Genomic DNA, 24,714 nt, shown 5'->3' on the forward strand with positions numbered 1-24,714 from the left:
CTGGAATAAAAAGCAAGCAGGATATAATATTCCAAGAATATTGGTAAATTTTCCTTTATCCAAAAAATAATTCAAAAAGCTTTTACACTCTATACATGTTATAGCTGTATACAAAGACGGTTCCCAGCACAACATGGAAGGTCCACAACAAAGGCATCATACATAACTTCTTTATTGAAAATACAAAAACAGCAAACACTGTTGGGTAGATACTAAAACATGTGTTCTGACTTTAACACATCTTAGTCATGGTCAGATCTCATGGTCCTTGTTGTGTATCTTCCGTGTTGTGCTGGAAATACAAGTCTTTGTGTATGGTGTACATTTAAGCTTCTGATATGTGACTGAGCACCAGGGAATGATGCACAGGCGGCACATGAGTGGAGACTATGGTGAGCTGATTTTCTTTAATGAACAAATTATAGCTGTATGCTATATAGTACTTCAATAGATAATCTAACACAGTGGTCCACCCTTTTCTTTTTCTCTTAGGGTAGTTGTTAAGTGCTACAGGAGGCAGATAGGATGGAGTTGCTGCTAACTGAAGATGTGAAGGTGTTTTGCCAAGGATGCTTCTACTCCTCCTACGTGAAATGGTTAGTTGTACGTATGGACACCTTCAGTTGCATCCAAGTAAACAAATTAACTAGTGCCCTAAACATCTCTAATCTCTTTAAAGTTTTTTTCCCCACTTTATACACTTATCTTCATCAACAGGTACAAGATAAAAGCTCCATAATACTGGAAGTCCCCCACTGAGACTCCACCAATCAATAGAACAGGGTCTACGAGATACACAAGAGATCGGCAAGATAAGCCAGCACTTCATTTTCTTCTGTAGGACTTTTGGTGAAACGGTGTCCTACAACCGCATAGAAGTTAATGAAGTGCTGGCTCACCATTACATTCATATAAGGCCCTTCTGTGAATCTGCTTAAGATGTCATTGCATGTAGAAATCATTAAAGGGCACCTACCACCCCGATTCTACCTATAAAGGTAGAAGGGGTGGTAGGTGGATGGGATGTGAGGATAGCCCTTTTTTGGGCTAATCCTCACGTCCCGGTTGTCTTTTACAAAACTTTATTACATGTATATGCTAATTTTTTTATGCAGCTATTGGGACGTGGAGTAGCCGGACATGAGGCTACTAGTCGCGGCTACTCCACGCCCCAGTAGCCGCGTTACTCCGCCTACCAGGTAATCTTTGGCACAAAGCTCCTGGTAGCTGCGCGCCCTCGTCCGGGTCCCCTGCGTTCTGCTCCACGCCCCAGTAGCCGCAGAAAAAAATTAGCATATATATGTAATAAAGTTTTGTAAAAGACACCCGGGACGTGAGGATTAGCCCAAAAAAGAGCTATCTTCACGTCCCATCCATCCACCTACCACCCCTTCTACCTTTATAGGTAGAATCGGGGTGGTAAGTTCGCTTTAAAAAGTTTAGTATGAGGTTCTAAACTTTTTGTGGTTTTCCTGATTGTGACACCTAGTACCAGACATAGGAAATAAGAAACTACACTTGTGTGTTTCTGGACCCACAAAATGTTCATTTATTTTACAAACATATTTCATGTATTATATATCAGCGTCTCACCATCCTCATGAGATAATGACACATGGTTATGCATTTATCACACTGTACTGGCCATGGTATGTAGTATGTTATTTTCTATCAGTTCCAGTCTCCCTGCCATAAATACATCATTCACAGCCGGAAAACCAGCAGCAAAGACACACATGTAATGTTAATTCTTTTATTAACCTAAGGCCTACCAATTGGTTCAGTGCATGTACATATTATCCCTTTGAACTACCTAGTATTCACTGCTAAGTGGCCATGAAAATGTCTGTGGGATATTACATTATGACGGCTGTGGAATATAATGCATTACAGAAATAGTAGGTTATTATTTCATTGAAATAATGATCCCTGGATGCCGTAGCAAAATGTCTGAGATGTAATATTATAGATTTGGAGTGGCACGCTATAGTTTAGTCAGCACCTGGCAGGATACTATGTGATCAGCATAAGAGATGTGTCTGCGTTTTGTATTTCCCATATTGAAATACTGCTGTGCAAATAATAAAAACTCATGAATGTTCATCCAGTATAAGGCCTCATACATATAACCACGTACATATATTGTACGTGAATGAGAGCCGTGTCTGCATTGAGCCTAGGATGACCCTTACACTGTGGACAGAGCTATCATCTGATCCTTATATTACTCTGTAATAAGCCTATGTCACATCACACAACCATGGACAGATTTCTATCGATAAAAAGGAGACTATGAAGTTACTTGTAGAATGACAGCAAGCAGAGATGTAGTAAACCGTGAGGAATTGATACTGAAAGTATATTGGGAAATTGTATCACTTTTCATGATATAAACAATAATATTTATTTGCTGAAACTGGACAATTCCTTTAAAACATAACTTGAACAAGGCAATATCATCCAGTCATGAAGTCATGATGCCCACATTATACATCAATCACATCTTTCTTGTATTTTAGTAACATTATAAACATTTGGGGCATTGTTTGTTTCTTAGAATTTGTAAAGTGCTATGGAACATGATGCCGCTATCAAAATAAAGATTATTATATTATTATAAAAAAAAATAATTTTAAGACCATATTGAGATATCAGGTGTATAGTTAGAAGGCTGAATATATGACAGATACATAGGTCCAGGTGCCTCTGGGGGACCAAAGGGCTTGTTGCCACACAAGTATACACCAGTATTATAGATAGAGGCGATCACAGACTTAAAGGACACCTGTCATCAGGTCTTTGTCACTTGTCCTGTCACCTCTACCTGTTGGAGTAGCTCACAAGGATCCATCACAGCCTTTATCTAGTCATTTCATACATTAATCATTGCAAAATCATATTTTCTTTATTATGTAAATTAGGCTGGTCACATGGTCAGAGGCAGTGATGTCACCCCTGTTACCCCTCCCCTCTCCTTCCCCTGCTCATGTCTGTGTATAATGTATAGTAATGCATTGCTAGTGTCTGTGCTTTATCTGCTGACATGCTCTCCCTCCTAATACACATGTGAGAGACACAGACATCAGCTACACAGGTACCTGACATGTTCTGCTATAACATGTGAGACACACACATCAGCTACTCAACTACCTGACATGTTTAGCTATAACATGGCTGCCTGGAGCAGTTGTATCTCTCCTATACACACACACAGGCTGCAGGGAGCATGGCTGACAGCACCAGGAAGCACATGGAGGAGTCATCACACCATTATACAGGCTGTCAGTCATGCACTGTGGGTGTGGCGGTGCCTCCCATTCATGAATATGCTGGACAGCTTGAATATGCTAATGACTCATTGGACATTTCACAGGTCATTTGCATACAGCTTTAGGACCTCATTGTTTAAGTTTACAGACATGTAGAGGGACATTGAAGGGATAGGGCAATGCTTTTTAATGGCAGTTTATGAAAATATATTTAGTTTAGGGGGTTATTTTGCCTGACGGGTTCTCTTTAAGGAGACCCGACGTACAGACGACCCTTAGTTACAGATTGGCACCTCTGCCCACTGTGACCTATTTAGTCCAAGGCTGCAATGTTTAGCTGTAAGGTGTATGTAATGAAGCTTTATTGATATTCCTTGTTCCTATGAGAATTGTCCTGGGACAATTATTTTTTTTTCGTCTGGTGCTATTATAATAAAATACAGGCAGTTCCCAGGTTATATACAAGATTCTACAGGTATGTTCTTAACTTGAATTTGTATGCAAGTCGTAACTGTATATTTTATCATTGTAACACCAGTCAAAATGTTTTTGGTCTCTGTGACAATTGGATTTTAAAAATGTTGGATTGTTATAAGAACCAGGATTAACAATGAAGCTTAATTGCAGAGACCAGTGATAACTGTTATAGCTGTTTATTGTAGTCTAAGGCTAAAGTACAGTAAATTGACAACATCCAGAGGTCCGTTTGTAACTATACCTGTTCCAACTTTCATACAAATTCAACTTAAGAACAAAGTTAAAAGAACCTATGAGGTTCATATAAAGTGAAGGCCTATGTTATACTTTTTGCACTGAAGCATAAAATTACATCTCTGTGAATTACAACTTCTGAAGTTTCCCATGAAGCCATATGGCATGTATTGTAAGCACATGACAGAATTTACTTCAACCCTTCATATTTCCAAGCATAACTACAGTATTTAATTTACTGACTTCATATGGAGTGATTATATTAATCTCACATTCCTGACCACCAGCTGATGTCTACATGACATAAGGTATGGAAGAATTTCTCTATAGATGGAAAGTATCATCATGGTATATGTTAGAACTAACTTAGTAAAATAAAAGCTGCTTAACCCAGTGATTTATCTATGACCCTAATGCGGAGAACAATTATTAAATTGTTATAATGTATTATTATTATATCATGCAGAAGGATCCAGGCTCTACCATTGTACAGGCAGCAGAGTTGTATTCAGGAAATGCTCAGAGGGAATAAATTGTCAGGAATGTTCCACGCAGACGGCTTGATCCTCGGCTTAGGGCTGCTCAGAGCTGGAGGGATGTCGCATTTCAAACACTTCTAAAATTCTTCAGCTCAGCAAAGAGTGTGATTCCTTTGATTCACATAGCCAGCAAACCAAGTCCATAACAGACCGTAAAACATCCCTATATTACAGACACTAAAACAAGCCTCCGCACAGCGCTTGCTTCCACTTGTTAAACGGAAGATATATTCCATTTACAGGCCGGCTTTACCTTCATGTTATTTTTCTATAAAATGTTCAGTAAAACATGGAGAGAGAAGTTAGGCAGCAATGAGAACTTTACATCACTCCACATCTCTATTCATGAGAGTTCTACTGAATATACCAAGTCCTATGGAAGAATTCTTCAGTTACACACAGTATGAAGAATACACAAGCAACGTAGTGCCTGACACGCTATGTATATCTACTTATACCTAACACTGAACTATGAATAAAAAAAGCAAAAAATAAAATATATTTTCTAGGAAACACAGGGAAATGGTATAATTATAATTCCTTTATTTATATAGCGCACACAGATTCCGCAGCGCCACACAAATCAGTCCCTGTCCCCAATGGGGCTCACAATATAATCAACCTACCAGTATGTTTTGGAGTGTGGGAAGAAGCCGGAGGATTCGGAGGAAACCCACGCAAACACAGAGAGAACATACAAACTCTTTGCAGATGTTGATCCTGGGACTTGCTGGTCCCCGGCGCTGCAAGGCTGTAATACTAACCACTAAGCCGCCGTGCTGCCTCTGGTATCAGAATTTGTTTCAGAACCAAAGTCTTACCAAACCCTAAATAATGAAAAATTGCAAAATTCTAAACCTTCATAAATTACATAGTCACATAATGAGTTTGAAAAAGACCATCAATAGTATTCTATATATATGGAGGCAAAAGAGGTAGCTCCAGCGTGACCAGGCTCTTTAGCCTCCATACAAATTGGGGGAGATTTTAAAACTAAGAGTAAAGAATGTAAAGAGTAAAGAAAAACTAAAAGTAAGAATGTTCTTAGTTGCCCATGGCAACCAATTACAGCTCAGCTTTCAACTTACCAGTGCTCATGACTATTATAAAGGTGAGCTTAAATTGGTCTTCTTTTATCTCTTTTAAAAATATGCAAATAAGCCTGAGGGGTTCCAGGCTCCATTGACTTCTATGGAGCCTAGGGAAAAACTTTTTTTTCGTAAAATCAATGGCTTAAGAAGCTAAAAGATGAGCAGAGCCTGCCAGAAAGGGCACACATCGGCATGCAAGTTGGGTGTCCTAAATTTATTTTCAAACTTTTGTATTCTCTCTCTCTCTATTTACATATTTCCTACTTCTGTAGAGGTTTTCATTACCATGAACACTTTCAGAAAGCGAAGGGTAGCTGGGGTGGGGAATAGGTCTGGCCTCCACTAGATTTATCATCTGTTACACCAGAAACAGTAAAAGCTCTACCCCAGCTTCATGGACACAATTATTTATAATTAAGCTTGTTGTGCCTTGGACGGAAGGTATCAAAATCTGTTTACAAAATGATGGTCTTGATAAATCTTCAACTGCAGCTGATTCAGAGGAAGGTAAAAACTATTTACCACATAGTTAAAAAGTGACTTCTGTATTCTCTACGTGCAGTAGAACACATCTCTGGAGCTACATTCTATGTTAAAAGGTTAGGGACATGATATATTACCTATCCACAGGAAATATTGCTGGGACCCCATTGATTAAGTGTCCTACTGCTCCACAGTTCCCTTTCCTTTGCAATGGATTGTATTTTTTTTTCTAGAAATAGCACCAATTTGTCATAAAAAATAGATATAAAACAATCAATTTTGCATATCATGTTCACATTGTCTGATGCCTGCAAGACCTTAACAATTTGTGTTTTACCTTATTATTGTAAATTTTAATGCATGTGATTTAATTTACTGATGCGGTTCTAGACATGGATTGCTTTTACCAGATTCTGCACATGCTCGTTATGTGCACAGTTCACTAGATATTAAAAGGTCCTCCTGGGTACAGTGACAGATGTAAATACATTTACTGTACAAAATAATATGTTGTTAAAAAAAATAATACAAAGTCAATATATAATTAAATTTGAGCAATATAATTGAAGCCCAATTTGTAATGCAGACCACACTATAGTAATTTCAGTTTCATTACTAAAATTACCACTAGAGGGCTCTTGGCTTCCCAGTCTATTGGTAACAAAATGCACATTTCCTGCAAAAGCATAGTGAAGAAATCAGGTTTTTTGAGGCTAACTGAGTATATCTGATGGTGAGTTTTTGAGAATACTAGTTCTATTTGTCAGACATGATATTGCCTGATTTCTTCGCTCTTCTTCTGCTCTCTATGGCTAACGTGGAACAAATAATGACACACTCGCACTCGCACTCACACACTCACACTCGCTAACTGCATGAAATGTCAACTCTCCCTTTACTAATCCATCCTATGTCCTATCTGTTATCTGGCAAACAGCTGATATATACCAAGCTCCAGGCTTCTCTGCAGTCTTTTTCACCTAGGACCCTGTAAATAAGATGGCGGCTGATGGCTGGTTCAAGCAGCAACATCGTTGTTTAGTAAATTATTTATTAAATTATTTTATATTGTTCCCTTATAAAGAATGGCTGGACCATTATACAACCTCTTGTGTCACCCCCTCATCCTCGTAGACTGTAAGCTCTTGTGAGCAGGGCCATCACTCCTATTGTTCTATATGACTGTTTGTTCTTTGTAATGTAATATAGTTGTATATGTCCCCTATGATTTGTAAAGCGCTACGGAATTTGATGGCGCTATATAAATAAAGATTATTATTATATTATTATTATAAATAATAATAATTCCTTATTTATATAGCACACAGATTACACAGCGCTACACAGAGCTTGCCAAATCAGTCCCTGTTCCCAAGGGGGCTCAAAATCTAATCAACCTACAGGTATGTTTTGGAGTGTGGGAGGAAACCGGAGGACCCGGACACGGAGATGAACATACAAACTCTTTGAAGATGTTGACCTGGATGGGATTGAACCCCAGACCCCAGCACTGCAAGACTGTAATGCTACCCACTGAGCCACCGTGCTACCCAAATCTACAAATCTACACTGCTAACCACGACTAATAATGAAACTATCAATTGGAAATCAGCTATAAAATCTCATAAGACCATTTTACATTTGGTTTTATTAAATAAAACGCTTAAAAACTTAAAATTTTAAATTTGAACTTAAATAAACTGAGATAGTTTGATTCTTCAAAACAATCACAAGAAAAGGACCATTTCTAATACTATTTAGTGTTAGATGCAAGATACATTTGGTGAATCTTTTTCTTCCTTTTTCATGTCTGATTTTACATCAGTCTGGCGTTCGTTTTTTGCGATCCTCATGAATTATCGCCTATGAGAGATCCATGAGAAAGGCTTCTGTCTAGGACATTCTCTACTTTTTAACAGATCGGATGGAACAACTGAACAGCCGAGATTAACTAGGTTTATAGAGGTCTCCATATGTCAAAACACTGCTGAAAATACCATATATCAATGCATATCAAAGCCCTGTCCTGTCTATATATACAGTACATGCCTCTTATTTGGGTCATATATATCAAGAGTCTATGATAAATTAACCAGTGACTTGCAGGATAGCTTTCCATAGATGGCACTGGAGAGGCCGTATGCTTACTTCTAAGTTGTGTCATTTTCAATGGATCATTAGCTGTAGGACTCCCTACAACATCTGGATAACTGCAAAGAGTATAAATCCGGTCTATTATTCAGATAATATAAACTTACACTAGGCAGTGTAAAGATGTGCGCAGTATGTCAAAACGTATAAATATGGTGCATATCATAAATGTACATTCCCAATAATAATACATTTTAATTTATGTAGCACCATTATATTCCAAAACACTCTAAAGATCATGGGGTACAGATACAAACAAAATAACACATTAAAAAGAGTAAGAACTTAGTCATATGAAACAAATAGAGTGAGGGCTCTGCCCACAAGAGCTTACAATCTATTAGGCACTTCCTCTAGAATTGAACATTTAATTAGATAGTCTTAAGATAAGTCTGATAGTCTAAGATAAGTCTGAGTTATCCAGTCTACATACCACGAAAGTCACACATTTTCTAAATCAGTGGACGATATTTGGCACAAGTGGAACAAGATAAAAGGGAAGTAAGAGCAGCAGTGACATCTGTACAACACTGCAATGTAAATGCACTGCAAAATCTTAATGCATACTCTAGCTTTTCACTCGCAAGATGCCAAAAACAGGTACTAAACAGAATTAAACGTGTGACCTAATATAAGAAACAACATACCGTAATTAATTTCTGCGTCTGTTAGAATGAAAGATATATCAGGTTTTTATTTTATATATATATATATATATATATATATATATATATATATATATATATATATAATTATTATTTTAAATAATGTAATTCCCTTTTTTATGCCCCTTTGAACACATGTAAATATCCCTATATTTACTTTGATCATTAAAACACATACAGTCACTGCCTATTCTCTCCAGTTTATTTGTCAGCTTTTCTTTACAGAGCGGTGTATGTAACTCATCCCTGTATTATTAAAAAGCAGGTGAATCATTTTACTGCTAAAGACTCAGATAAAGATAATAGGTGTTGGAGTAGAAAAAAGCAAATTTGAGTCCTCCATACATCTTATTCATATTTATAAACATTGTGTAATACGACGCTCTGCCTATAATAATAATTCATTTATATAGCGCACACAGATTACACAGCGCTGCACAGAGTTTGCCAGATCGGTCTATGGTAGAACTCATGGTTCAAATCGTCATGTTGAATTTTACAAAATTTCTCCATATAGTATACGGTATAAAATTAAGTAAGTAAAGGATTAACTAAACGTTGTACTCTCTTTTTGCAGGCATTAGAAGACATTTCAGTGGCATTATATCCAAGCCTCTATGTTTCACCTTGTATATGAACTATCTATAAGAAGATACACTTTGCTGTTTTATTTCAATCCAAAAAGTAAGTAGTGAACATTTTTCAATGTTGCCTTCATAACTCTAGCGTTATTGCCCACAAGAAATCTATCAACGAGACACCATTAATATTCTATGGATTGTAAGCCTAATATTTTTGCTAACGCAGTAACTTACAACGGATCCATAGCAATAAAATAACAGTGGTGAACACAGTAAGAACTGTAAAGCACTGAAAGTTCCTGGAGAGATATTAAAGCGCTTCATCTGAAGATAAAAGGCCATATTTATTAATAAGCACTGCTCTGCAGGATGCTTATAGTTCATTGAAGTGAATTGGCCATAAAGAGCCATATTTAGAAAGTGTCTGCAATGCATATCCTATTGATTCCAATGGCCTGTGAAATAGAACTCGGAAGGTGGAAAAGGTAGCGTAGTTTTATTTTTTCCAAAATATTCAGTGTGTGTAGAAAACTAAAACAGACAGGGAGCGCCATGCACTAGTAGAAGAAGTCAGTCTAAAAGTGTTTTTATTTTATACCATTTTACATACAAATATAATCTATACACAAGTTTCAAGAACATTGTACATTACATGGCTTATCTTGTGCAGATTCTAGAGAATTTTATACTCCAGAGCTGTATTTATAATTCTGTTTCAACTGGGAACAAGTCAGATAAGTATCTTAAGTGTATATTCACACATAGCATAATTATTGCAGTAAATTCTGTAACTTGAAAATCTATTCCATTTATCTGAACTGGGTAGAATGTGACTACATTTTAACAGGCTACATACAGATAAACATAACCATTTTCCTGCAGTTTCCATGGATTTTTAAAATGCCTGTAAAAGGCAATAACTAAAAAGGCGATATTTACAAAATGGCACAATAAATTCATGTAAAAAACACCATAACAGACTTCTTACTGCAGGCGAGAATATGTTATGCGTTTAAACTCTGGGGGAACTATATGGCCTAATTTTAGCGCTGTCCCTGAGAAACGCCGGGGAGAAATAGCTTGGTTGTGGCGGTGAACTTTGTAACTGTGAACTCTCCTGGCTTTATCATTGACTTTGCTTGTCTACTTTGCAAAAGAGCAACACACAACTTTGGTGACCAGCATTGTCCATACACCGTACCAAATAGATGACAGATGAACAGTAGTCTAACCTTTGAGGAGAAAGGTTACTGAGGGCTTTGCACTGAACTTTTGTCGGACCGGCACCTTTTTCTAGGCTAAAACGGCCTGCACATGTCCTAAAAAAGTGTCTGCGCTGAGATTGTGTCACACGCAACCCTTTTGTGGAGTAGATGTGCTGGCCTCCATGCGACACAAATTATGGGGCATGCCGTCGGTCAGTCTGACTGATTAGGACCGAGTGCCATATTTAACGTGCAAATTGTGTTGCACACCCTATGTTAAAGGTGCACCAAAAAAAAGATGGTGAACTCTGTCGGGTCAGTGCGGGGAAGTGACAGATTCATGATTTCTGGCGCGCAATCTTAGTGAATCGCTGCACCAAGGAGTATACACAGAAATAGCACTTTTAGTGCAATTTCCAACTTTCCAAGTAAATGTGCCCCAAGTCTTGAAAATAATAATCTAGAACTTAAAGGGGTATTCTCGTCTGGGCATTCACTTCCAGATTATTTAATCTACCATATATAAACATTTCTTCAATTAGATGTTATTAAAAAAAATGTTCCTGTGTGAAGATAATTTCTCATAAGTGTAGTAATATGGCCCCTTAGAAACAAGACTGTGTCCCTAGATACGACCACGTCTGCTGGAGGGATTGAACAAATAAACAAAAAGATTTTGTACATGAAATGTCCTGGAGTTACTGCATGTTCCGCAGCCGTCCTGTAGTAATGATTGCTGAAGCCAGGTGGTCAGGCAGTACTGAATAGCGCATGTCTGGCCACTGCTCCTGGAGTGTGACGTGGTCGTAACCGAGGAAGCTATTTGGTTTCTAAGGGACAACATAGCTACGTTAATGAGAAATTTTCTTCACACAGGAACATTTTTTTTAATAACATCCAATTGAAGAAATGTTTATATATGGCAGATTAATGAAACTGAATGTGAATGCCCAGATGAGAATACCCCTTTAACCATGCAAATGCCTTCCTTAAACATACATTTCCAAGGTAGTGGATTATTATACAAGTGGTTTGAGTAGTAGCCTGGGGTCCAAACCTTCTAGGGGGGACATGGACACCCAAACCGCCTACCAAATTTTATACACGGAAGGATATTCACCCATGAAATCCTCATATATCTGTTCCTGTTCTCAAAACACATGTACACAAGAGCCATTTTAGGCCTTTGAAAGTCCTGAATCTGCAGATTTAAAGCAGGCAGAAGGGATGCATACTCCTTTCCCCAGGAAGCTTTATACTAGTACGGTATGTTGGAAGTGAAATATAGACTTGTAGGAGCTATAATATAGATAAAGCCCAGGACCTATGGCAGTCTTAACCCCCCTGGATTTCCCCCTTGCCATAAAGCAAGACAGCATTGCATTAATGTGGCTTTCCTGTGGGCCCTATACTACAAGAAATAGGGTAATGTTGAAAGTTCTACACAAAGATAATGCCAGTAGGATATTAGATGTTTCTTCATGTGTCACTGAGATCAAGAAGTGAAATGTGCAGAGCCTGCAGAGGGATTTGGGAATCCATCCGCAAAACTCTCAAGTTACTTGTGAAATAGTTGAGATGTACACATTTAGCATTCACAGCATACCATATAGGAGAAGACAAGGGGTCAGTCTGGGGCAACACTACAAATATACAGTGCACCTATATGTTTCTATGCAGCAGCACAGTGGACTGGATTAAACAGACTTGCAATGAAATAGTGTAATACCATCTGTCTGGAAATGGCAGAGAGGAATGTGTAAATTGCAAGCGATGTAAATATATCACTGGTGTGTTAAATATTTGTTAAAGGAAAGGCTTCATCTGTAAGTTGGTGTCACACCTTTAATAATCTGTTCATACAGCTTGTGGTTTTAAAACTTTTCAAGTAATACTTAACATAAAAAAATCACTAACACATTTCAAGTACCCCTTTACCTTTGTGCAGTTTTTTTATGTTAGAATAAAAACTAAAAAAAACCCATAAAAACAATATTTTCTCTCTCGGAGTATTGGGAGTTTGTCCATGTTCTAATCCTTGTGACAGACTGTAAGATAACTAGCTGCAGCAGTAGCCCTCTTCCTCTGCCCCGACTACATTATTAAGCCCCACCCCATTTGTTAAGCCTTGCCTTATCTACGCAGGTCGAAAATGGTTTAACCTAACTCCCCAATTATAAAGGTGAAATAGAACTCCCTAGACTAGCTTATTGCTGCTCTAAGTTTTCACCCAAAATTGTGCCAACAAATGTGTCGGTAAACTAAAAGTGCCAGAAAAGTGTTGGATTCCCAAGTGTTGCCAAAATCATGCACCTCCCCCCCTCCCCCAAAAAAGTTGTGAGTGGCGGAAAAGCACCAAAATTTTGTCGACGACACTTCATAAATGAGGCGCAACAGGGGCAGCAAGGGGAAAAAAATTGCCAGTTTTCCGACTGAAAGTCAATAATAAATGCTTGCAGTGTATTCACTGCTAAATGATGTAACATGCTTTTGTTTTTCCCGTCCAAATGTTCCATATTGTAAATTCCCTTCCATTTAATGATAAAGAAGCCACAACTGTAGGTCAATCCAAAAATTGAAACATCATCAAAGGGAACCTGTCACCAGGAGACCCATTTTTAGCACTCCCCCAGTCCGCACAGAGCATAGTACATACACTGCCAAAGTGTTTTTGTATTAAAAATTGGTTTTACAGAAAAAAAGATATGTTATATTGTACCTTTCATTAGCATCTGCTGTGTGACTAGGCAGTTGCCAAATGGGAGGGGCTGGAAAGGAGCAGTTCCCCCCACCCTTGGGGAACAGCTTCTCCATGTGACCTTTTCAAATATATGAAAACACCCATCACTGAGCTTAGCGACGCCCCCTGCTCCTCTACAGCCAATCCTGAATGTTGGGAGTTATTCATATATTTGAAAAGGTCACATGTTTCCCAAGGGGGGGGGGACTGCTCCTTTCCAGCTCCTCCCAAAAGGCAACTGCCTAGTCACACAGCAGATGCTAATGAAAGGTACAATATAACATATCTTTTTTTCTGTAAAACCTATTTTTAATACAAAAACACTTTGGCAGTGTATGTACTATGCTCTGTGGGGACTGGGGGAGTGCTAAAAATGGGTCTCCTGGTGACAGGTTCCCTTTAAAAGGGTTGTCCAATTCAGGCAAATATTTGATATTGTTTGCGTAATGAAAAGTTATACAATTTTCAAATATACTTTCTGTATCAATACTTCACGTTTTTCAAGATCTCTGCTTGCTGTTTTGATATACAACAATTGTAATGTTTATTTCCAGAGGATAGAAATCTGCCCCTGGTCTTGTTATGGATTTGCAGGTGCATGAGCCGTAAAGAGAGAGTAATCAGAGCTGCACGGTATGTTATAACGGCTCCTCTACCTGTGTGACATCACATTACCAGGGACAGATTTCTATCTACTGGAAGTAAACATAGAAGCTTCCTATAGAACGTGAGCAAGCAGAGATCTAGAACCTTGAGGAATTGATACAGAAAGTATATTGAAAAATTATACAACTTTATATTACACAAACAGTAACAATTATTTCCTAAGAGTGGACAACCCCTTTAAGGATCACTAGTCCTAGTACAGTGTTACAAATGACAAATGATTATTGCAGATAAAATGAAAATATGTATTTGATTTATTAAAAATAAACCCACAAACTTAATCAAAAGGTGAGTTTAAAATATTCTGTGTGTAATGCAAATGGCATTACTGATGACACTTCAACATGTCCTTCCTATTGTGGGAATGTCCTTCCTATTTAATCCATAGCTAATTTACTCAGTTTTGTCCCCTATTCTCTGTCATATAATAGCTATGAGTGTTTCTCCCTTAGCTACTACTGTAGTCAAAATGCTATTCTGAGAAATTTGTATTGGCCTCCTCTCCTGGCATTTATAATAGAACTTGTTCTGATCCTTGCAATCCCTTTTCATCCAGCCCTTATTGCAATATGCCTCGTCTCATCCTGCCTAGATCTACAGCTGATCCTTAATTATCGTACGTGTTTCACCATTTATTTTTGGCCCTGGCTCATGAGGGATATAACAGGCAGCATGACAGGATTTTCAGGTTATTTTGGCAGTGACTTAATCTGAAAAATTGTACATGCGCATCAGTGTAAGCACATGCCCCCTTTGCTCTGCGGCAATGAATGAGGAGGCTATATCCCCACGGCAACTTGGTAGCTAGTCACGTATCATAATGGCGCACCAATTCTGTGCACAGTTATAGTTCAATACGGATTCAACCCTTCTATGTTCCAGGAATACCTCAGTTATTTACAGACCCACAACAAAGAAGGGACAGCATTAGGACACTAGACCATGGTATTGTTAGAGATTTTTATCTGGGATCAAACCCCCCATTGCATGGTGACTTTACAATTAACTCTTTCATAGCTCCCGGTACCAGGAGGAGAGAACAAACCCAAGACACAGACACGGTCTTCAGCTGCACTCAAATCTGTGTGAAGAACACATTGCAGATGTTTCCATACATCTGCAATGTGTTCTTCACACATATTGCTCTTCACATACTATTGTGAAGAACACCGTTTGGCGCTCGTGTCTTCGGATAAGTTAGCAGATGTACGGAACGTCTGCAATGTGTTCTTCACTGTGTTCTTTCAATGTGTTCTTCACTTAAATGATCCTGTGTTCACTGTGTTCACTGTTTTCGTTGTATTCTTCACTGTTCTTCACTGTGTTTCCTTAAGTAAATGCTCGATCTCGAGCCAGCGAGATACTCGTCCGAGCAACGAGCCGCTTCGAGTACCATAATACTCAAACAAGCATCAAGCTCAGACGAGTATGCTCGCTCATCTCTAACGACATTATAAGTCTGGTGCCTAGGGAAGCAGAAATAAACTAATCAATTTATCTGCTAGGGATCCCCAAAAAATGAAAATTTTTACCTGGAAACATTTCTGGAAGTTTTTCAAAATCCCCCCAGCCTACCAGCCTTGGAATTCCAGAAGTCTTGGAATATGTTTATTTCATTTTATGACTTAGTAAGTGTACAATACCCCGTGCCTCAAAATTTGTATGTGCTGATATCTTGCCATGCTGGTATTCTAAAAACTTGGCCTTACTTCCATCATTTCCTTTATAAAGTCCCCAAAATATGAATTATGCCACATATTTCTTTGATGTTTATAGCCTATTATGGGATTATAAAGGTGACCTCAGGTATCTGTAGGCCATCACCTACTGCTGATCCTCTTTAGGATACAGAGAAAATCTCATGCACCATGTATTTTATGGTAGGAAGCTGGTTCTTGGAGACACTGGTTTTATTGCCCCAGCATCCTGGTTTGGCTTGGCCTGTTGTGGAGGAATTTCATAGGAACGCCTACCTCTCCTAATTTTTAATATTTCACTATTTTTCAACACACACTAGATTGCATTCTGCATTCTCAATATAAATGCCAGAGGTTTGGAATGTTTTGCAGGTCCTTAAGCTCAATTTCTTGGAGCACAGACCATTCTTTATTCTGTATGCAGACTGTATGAGCATGTAACTGCTTACAACTGCAGAACAAAATGTTGTTTTTGTATTTTCCCTTTACCATCATAAACAAGAAGCACACTTGAGAAAGAGAGCAGATGCGACTGCATTGTTGTGCCTGTCGGTGCACAGAACACAGCCACTGCGGTCACAGCATAGACATCCTCAGGTGCCAGTGGGATCTGTAAATAGACATACTATAATCATCCATTAGTAAGTGGGGTGATAAATAAATTGTGCTGCCTTTGCAGTATCTTAAACTAATTAAGAAAGATAGCAGAGAACTTCTGCTTAAAGGCAGACGAGTAAATACAGAGTTAATTAGCTTCATTAATGGCTTGTATCAGAAGCAAAACGACAATCGTTTGCACAATGTATAAACTTTCCTGATAAGCAAGAACACGGCGATAACCAGAATACAGCCAAATCTGAGGTACAATTCATCACCTCTAGGATTGGCAGTGTTCGATGTCAGTATAGGCGGTCCCCTACTTAAGAACACCCCGCTTAAAGATGACCCGTAGTTGAAAACAGACCTCTGGATGTTGATAATTTACTGTACTTTAGCCCTAGGATACAATAAACAGCTATAGCAGTTATTAACCTCTTCCCGCTCAGCGTCCGATATATCGGACGCTGAGCTCAGTGACTTAGCGCTCAGCGTCCGATATATCGGACGCTGAGCTGATGCCGGTTTGGCTCAAGATCTGAGCCGAACCGGCATCGGGAAAGACGGGGTGCTGGCTGTGACTGATAGCCGGCACCCCAGTGTAACACCCGCGATCGGAGTTGTCTCCGATCGCGGGTGCTTAACCCGTTAAATGCCGCGGTCAGCGCGACCGCGGCATCTAACATGTATCTGGGGGGTCTTTCCCCCACGATCGGCCCCCCCGAACCGTTTTCGGGGTGCGCCGATCGTTGCTATAGTAACTCTGGGGTCCGATCTGGACCCCAGAGTTACCTGCAAGAATTGCCAGTAAGATGGCGTCTGTGACGTCATCTTACTGGCACAGTGCCAGCCTATGCAAGTGTATAGGCTGACACTGATAATACTCTGCAATACATGAGTATTGCAGAATATTATCATGAAGAAGCAATCAGAAGATTGCTTCTTCATGTCCCATGGTATAAAAGTGAAAAAGTAAAAAAAAAAATGTTATTCAATAAAAAAATAAAGTAATAAATCACTAAAAATGCCCAAAACCCCCAAAACATATAAAGAGACATATAACTAAAAAAAAAGTCTAAATCATAACACAAACCCCACATATATAGTATCACCGCGTCCGTAACAACCCGTAGAATAAAAGTAAATCATTATTGAACCCCCACGATAAACGCCGTAAAAAAAAACTGCTATAAACCTTCCAAAAATTATGATTTTTAGCTATTCAATCCCACAAAAAATGCTATAAAATGCGATAAAAAAACCATGTGTACTCCGACATGATACTGGTGCAAAGTACAACATGTCCCGCAAAAAACAAGCCATCAACCAGCTCCGTAGCCAAAAAAGTAACAATGTTATGCCACTTGGAAGACGGCAATACATAAATGATAGATTTTTCCCCACATTAGGGTTTTGTTTGACAAATTTAGTAAAACGTAAGAAAATATATTCATGTCTGGTATCCCCGTAATCGTATCGACCCATAGAATAAAGATAACAGGATTATTAGTCTATACGGTGAACACCAAAAAAAAAAAGAGTAAAAAATCCAGTACAGAATTGATGCTTTTCTACTCCTGCCCTCAAAAAAAGTTCCTAAATTTTCAACAATAGGTGATACCAACCCCAAAATGGTAACAATGGAAAAAGCATCTCATCCCGCAAAAAAAATGGCATCACATGGCCCCAATAACGCAAAAGCGAAAATTTTATAGCCTTCAAAAGGGGCCAATGAGGAAACTAAAATCCTGGCAGCTGCAGGGCGCTCCTTCCCTTCTGCGTCTCGCTGTGCGCCCATAAAACAAGTAACGGCCACATGTGGGGGGTCTCTGCACTCGGGAGAAATTGCAGAACAAATTGTATGGTGGGTTTTCTCTTTTTATATTTTGGAAATGTGTAAATTTTAGTGCTAAATGAACGTATAAGGGAACAATTTGACCATTCTAAATTTCATCTCCATTTTGATTCAATTACTATGAAGATCTCAAGGGGTTAACAATCTTCGTAAAAGCGGTTTCTAATAGCTTGAGGGGTGCAGATTTGAAAATGGGTTGGTTATATACGGGGGTTTTGATGCTAAATATGTAAAATTTCATTCCAAACTGTATTTATCCCCAAAATAGTCAATTCTGAAAATCCGGAAAAGCGATATTCTTTTTGTAAGCCGCGTGACATCAAAATAAATTATCCAGACATTTCAGAAATTATGAAAATGTAAAGTACACATATGGGAAATGTTATTCAGCAACTTATTTAGGTGGTAAATCTATCTGCCTGGAAACGCAATGATTTTGAATTTCGAAAATGGCAAATAAACGCAAAACTTATCTGCCAAAATTTACCACTAAAATGAAGTACAACATGTGGGGAAAAAACAATCTCAGAATCGTTTTGATAAGTAACAGTGTTCAAAAGTTATAACCATATAAAGCGACGCAGGTCAGAATCCAAAAAATCGGGCTGAGCCTTAACCTGCAAAATGGCTGCGTCCTTAAGGGGTTAAAGGTGCCTGAGATTATAGCTCAGTTGGTTGAGGCGCTGTGTTATTATTGTACATGGACACTTCAGGTTCTGGGTTCAAATCCCAATGAGTTATTAAAGGTTCCTGCAATGAAGCTTTATTATTTAATCCTGGTTCTGATGACAACCTAACATTTTTAAAATAAAAAAAATCCAAAAAAAAGAATTTGTCTGGAGCTACAATTATAAACTATACAGTTCCGACTTACATACAAATTCAGCTTAGGAACAATCCTATAGAACCCTGGGACTCCCTGTACAACAAACTATACCTTAATTTTTTAACACTTTTATTTGATTTTATCTATCTTATCTTTTACAGCAAAACTTTTCTTAGTTAAGATTAACAGGGATCTCTTGTGTACCACAGAAAAGTCGTCTTCTTATCCATTTTCTTAACAAAAACTCAATAAACTGGCATAGATCATATACTGCTTGAGGAATACTCTTATATTCTTACTGTTTTCCATATCAGTATAGATTGAATGGATCTTTCAGTAGTAAGTATTAAGTAAGTAAGTAGAAAGTATTAATCAAACTTGCAAAAGTCAATACGGCAGATGAATAAGCCTCCTTGTCCACTTAAATCACTGTCAGCACCTTTATAAATAAGAAAAGTAAAAAGAAAATAATATAATATAAAGTTTATAGGTCTGTGCTAAAGATATGGTATTTATCTTTAAATGTGGGATATATCACACTGCAGAAGGCTGTAGACTAGGGAACCAGATATGTGATCAGCAGGGCTTGGAAGGGCATGGCACATATACCTGTCCCTCGCTCCACTGCTCAGTGATTTATAGAACCTCAGCGTGGTACAAGACAACAAAACGTGCTGTGTTTTCTCAGCAGCTGACTTTCTACAAGCAGTGTCGCACAAAGAAAAGAAAAGTTATTTTAGCTTTTAATAAAAAGAAAAAAGTCAGTAATATTACCTCCATGCAACAGCACAGTCTTAAGCTAATAACCCCAGTTTCAATTTGGAGCAATGAGTCTGTTTGCTGTTTGCCCCACTACTATAGCCTTAAAGGGATATTTCCATTTCAGCAACTAAATGCCATTGTTTGTATAATGAAAAGTTAAGCAATTTTTCAAAATACTTTCTGCATCAATTCTGCACAATTTTCTAGATCTCTGCTTGCTGTCCTGCTATGGAAAGCTTCATTGCTTACTACCAAAATCTGACCATGGTTACACAGGTGCACGGCTCTTATATCACATAGCTCTGATTACTCTTTGTGATACTAATGAGCCTTGCACCTGTGTGACCAAGGTCAGATTTCTGTCCACTGGAAGTGAACAATACAGCTTTCTATAGAAGAACAGCAAGCAGAGATCTAGAAAACTATTAAGAATAAATACAGAAAGTATATTGGAAAATTGTATAACTTTTCCTTATACAAACAATAAGATGAATTTACAGAAGTGGGAATACCCCTCTAATGTGTGTGGACACACATTACCGGGAATACCGGGAATCTGTCACCAGCTTTTACACCACTAAACTACCGGAACCCTCAAGCTGGCTATGAAATATCCTTACTAGCTTTTTCTCTTTTATGTTAAAACTTTTCTCTTTTTACCTATTAAGATTACCTCCAAACTTATATGCAGTAAAGAGTCACTTTTTTGGACCTGGAGGGGAGCATCACTTCAAACAGCTATACTGTGAACTCTCTGGCAGCTAGAACCATAGTTCTGATGTCATTGTAAAGATGAGAAAACATATGATTGTGATTCTACTACAAAAGCTCACATTTTTACAGAAGTTGATCTGGGTCCCTAAAGACCACACCATAAATGTTTTGTGTAAAAATAAATATTTCTTTTAGTCTTGTAGTTAGTGCAATTTTTTTTTTAAAGTTAGGCTCATTTAAACAACTTGTGCAAAAAAATTAAAATTGTGTCTGGTTTTGAAGCATGTGCGCAGGATGAGGATCAGTATCCTGCTTCTCCTTGGTTTTTTATTGGCTATTTTTTTAACTACTGGTCTTGGATAATTGGGTGCAACTCCCCCTCTGTATCCCCACTACAATTTCTGGGGTCCCAAAATAATTAAATTGGATGTGTTATTGGTAAATCTGCCATTGGATATCGCAAGGTATGGTACTTCATAAATAATCCATACTGTAATACTGATTATTAAGAGTTTATTTCATCTCTACTGATATGTCTCTATTCCATGTACATTTACTCCACCTTTTTACAATAAGATGCAATATCTTGTCCACACAAAACTATATATCAGTCTGCCCATCTCCTCCTGCTCTGTAACAAGATGCAAGAAGGTTGGATATAATTCTTATGATTTTCAGATAACTTTAACTTTTGTTTGCTGTTTTCATCAAGAAATAATGACATCTCCTACAAAGATCTGGCTCTTTTTTTGCCAAAGAAAAGAAAAAGCAAGCATTTCTTTAAATCCTGGACAACCCCTTTAATTTAAATGATCAGATGTCAATGGACTGTTCAGTTTGATACATATAATAAAAACACATTAGAAATTGCATTGGCATATGAAAAACTTATACTCTCTAATGTATTTTTAAAAAGTTGCAAAAATATAACTATACTCATTAAGAAAGTCCTGAACAAGCAAAATAAGGAATGCAAGTGTTTATTTCCAAACCACGCCAGTTTCATAAAGAGTTTTAATAATGCCCCCTTTATTATATCCATGTAGTTCCTGCCTAACAAGCACAATATTTATTGTGTTCAAGCTACACATTGTGTCCCAGGAATGAGGCTAGTAAAATACTAATGACACCACAGAGGTGTATTTCTGGAGTCCTAGCTTCACATTCTATCAGAGCAGCGGCTCAATAATCCACCAGGCTTCTCACCTCTGGGACTAGTAAAGTGACCAGCATGGCAATTTATGGCCACTGACCGAGGAAATCTAATGGTGAGCAGAGCGACATAATAGTGTGTACACTGTACCAATGAAATCTGCAGTGTTATAATGAGAAATTAAATATTAACTGGTTCTAAAGGGTTATTTGGTAATTACATGTGTTCTTCAGTTATTTTAGTTTCAGCATCCAAATGTTAGAATTAAATATACTGTACATGCTATGGTTTAGTTTTAAGTGTTTTTACTATCCACTTAATTCCGTAAAAAAAAAAGGACCGTATATACTACTTATATTCGAGTCAAGAAAGAAAACAAACAGTGTACTCACCTTCCAACCCCTCCCCCCCCACGGCAGGTCCTCTTCTATACAGCGATGCTTTGGCATCGGCTCTGTGTCCCCGCGCAGTCCATTGCAGGGATCGTGACGTCAGCCGCTCGCGGACATTGTGTTATGTGCACCGGCATCAGAACATGCTATAATGTCAGTGAGCGGCTGACGTGATGGTGCCTGCGACAGACGGCGCGGGGACACGGAGCTGATGCCAGAGCATCGCTGTATAGAAGAAGACCTGCCGTGGGGGCTTCAGAAGGTGAATTTTATGCCTGTTTATTCTCAGGGGCATTATAATGAGGGTATGGTATATACTAGAGGGCTGGCAGGCTATATAGTACAAGGGGGGCAGTCTATGTACTACAGGGGCTGGCAGGCCATATACTACAGAAACTGGTGGATATATACTAAAGATGGCTGGCAGGCTATATATTACAGGAGGCTGGCAGGTTATATACTACCGGGGGCTGGCAGGTTATATACTACCGGGGGCTAGCAGGCTATATAGTACAGGGGGCTGGCAGGCTATATACTACAGGGGCTGGCAGGCTATATACTGGGAGGCTGTGACCAATGCATTTCACACTCTCGGCTTATAATCGAGTCAATAGGTTTTTCCAGTTTTTTGTGTTAAAATTAGGGGTCTCAGCTTATACTCGAGTATATACAGTACTCAATTAAAATAATTACATAAGACATGAAAGACACAGCGGTTGTCATATCCTAACTCTATCATTACCATAAGCAATTTGCTAAAACAATGTGGATTCATTTAATTTATCTTTTCTTAATTACATTTGCAAACTGGAGTAAGAAACTCTATATAGAATTATAATACAGCAACCAAATGCACAAAATTTTAAAAACACCAATTTCAGAACTCGGGAAAGCCAACTAATAAAAGGTGCAAAGTAAGAATAGATGGTCTAATGGTGCCACAATAGACAGTTTTATGTTACTTGCACAAGAAAAAGCAAATAATACGTTGTGAAAAAATAAGATGTTATATAAGATGTATAACCTTATATATAACCTTCCATTTGGCTTCCATTTCCCACCCATTTGTCCGTTTCAATGAACATGTTGGATCCATCTGTCATCCTTTTTTCAACATATGTTAAAAAAAGGGCACATGTATTTTTTTTTCATGGGCCCATTGGCTTCCATTGGATAATGAGTCATCCAGTAGGACATGCTCTAGTTATCGAAAAAAAATATCCATTGAAAAGTATTACATTTAGCCTTGCGCTGTCCACCAACAAATTTATGGCACACAGCCATTTTTCAAGTTTATATGCATTTGCCCTTCGTTTACCCCCTGAAATCATTCAAAACTCGCCATTTAGCAATAAAAAAAAACATGGAATCCTGGGACTGAGACACAACCTAAGCACTGTGCAAAGCAATAGTACAACCATGTTTTGTCTCCTAAGGTAACAAAGTTCTTTTTCACCATATGAACTGAGAATTTATTGTCTATTGTCTGTTATTATCTATAACTCTGTTGAGAGACAAGACTCAGAGACAGAAAATGTTGTCATATACTTGACAGGTGCAAATAGGAAAATATTATTTGGATACGATGAAGGCAGCACATGGGAATATTATGGAAATAAATGGACAGTAGGCTGCAGTTAGGCTCCATTCACACATCCTCAAATGGTGACCATGAGCTACTTGCAAAAATGGCAGCTAGCTCATGGCCACCATAGATGTGCATTGTGCACAAAGCCCTTAAAGGGCTTTTCCGACAGCATTAAAAAAAACCTATTGGTGAACGGGAGGGGGCTGGTTAAAAGAAATAAACGTTTACTTACCTACGCAGTCTCTCCCAGCGTCCTGTGCTGCCATCATTCCAGTCAATGCTCCATGAAAACAAACAGGGGCATGGAAGCCATGCTGCGTTCAACTTCCCGCATGCTACAGCGCTGGGAATAGTGGTCGAGGCCAGCCGTAAGCTGAGCGTATTGTGGCTTCTGTGCCCATGTTTGTTTACATGGGGCAGCAATTGGAGTAATGGCAACACGGAACACCAGAAGGGACCGCAGAGATAAGAAAATGTTTCTTTTTTTTAACCAGCCCCCTCCTTACCACCAATAGGATTTTTATGCTCTTAGACAACCCCTTTAAAGGGTCCTGCGGGGGTTTAACAATGTCACACTTAGTTTTTGCAGCCTAGCTGCATAGAAATGAATGAAGCATAGTTGAAATACCATGTTCTACCCATGACCAGATGTGAAGGTGTTGTCGAAAGAAAGCAGCCATGTTTTTCAAACTCAGACACTCACTTGAATCCCCTACAAATATAGTTATGTATTTTAAATAGAAAGAAGAAAACATCACAATTAAATGCTATCTGATATTAATTGGGGATTTCAAGTTAGAAAAATTGACAGATAGGAAGGACTATGAGCTTGATTATTTATTGATCTCCCACTGTGAGTATGCCTGCATATTACCAGCCTTTTTACTGTAATTCAATACAGGGAATTTTTATAATATAAAAGTCTCCAAATTCAAAGCTAAAGTGGCATTGTACTGCTACCTTTTGTTCCACACATTTGACTCTGAGTGATCATATTATAATAGCTAATACATCTAATCTTCATGTTAA

General features: G+C 38.3%; 1 protein-coding gene across 5 annotated transcripts in view; it reads right to left on the bottom strand.

Moving 5' to 3' along the window:
• The window catches only part of FHIP1A (FHF complex subunit HOOK interacting protein 1A), a 125,246-nt gene that overhangs the window by 16,722 nt on the left and 83,810 nt on the right, over positions 1-24,714 (bottom strand). The window lies entirely within an intron of this gene.

The sequence above is a fragment of the Engystomops pustulosus genome, chromosome 1, assembly GCF_040894005.1.
Source record: "Engystomops pustulosus chromosome 1, aEngPut4.maternal, whole genome shotgun sequence".
NCBI lineage: Eukaryota > Metazoa > Chordata > Amphibia > Anura > Leptodactylidae > Engystomops > Engystomops pustulosus.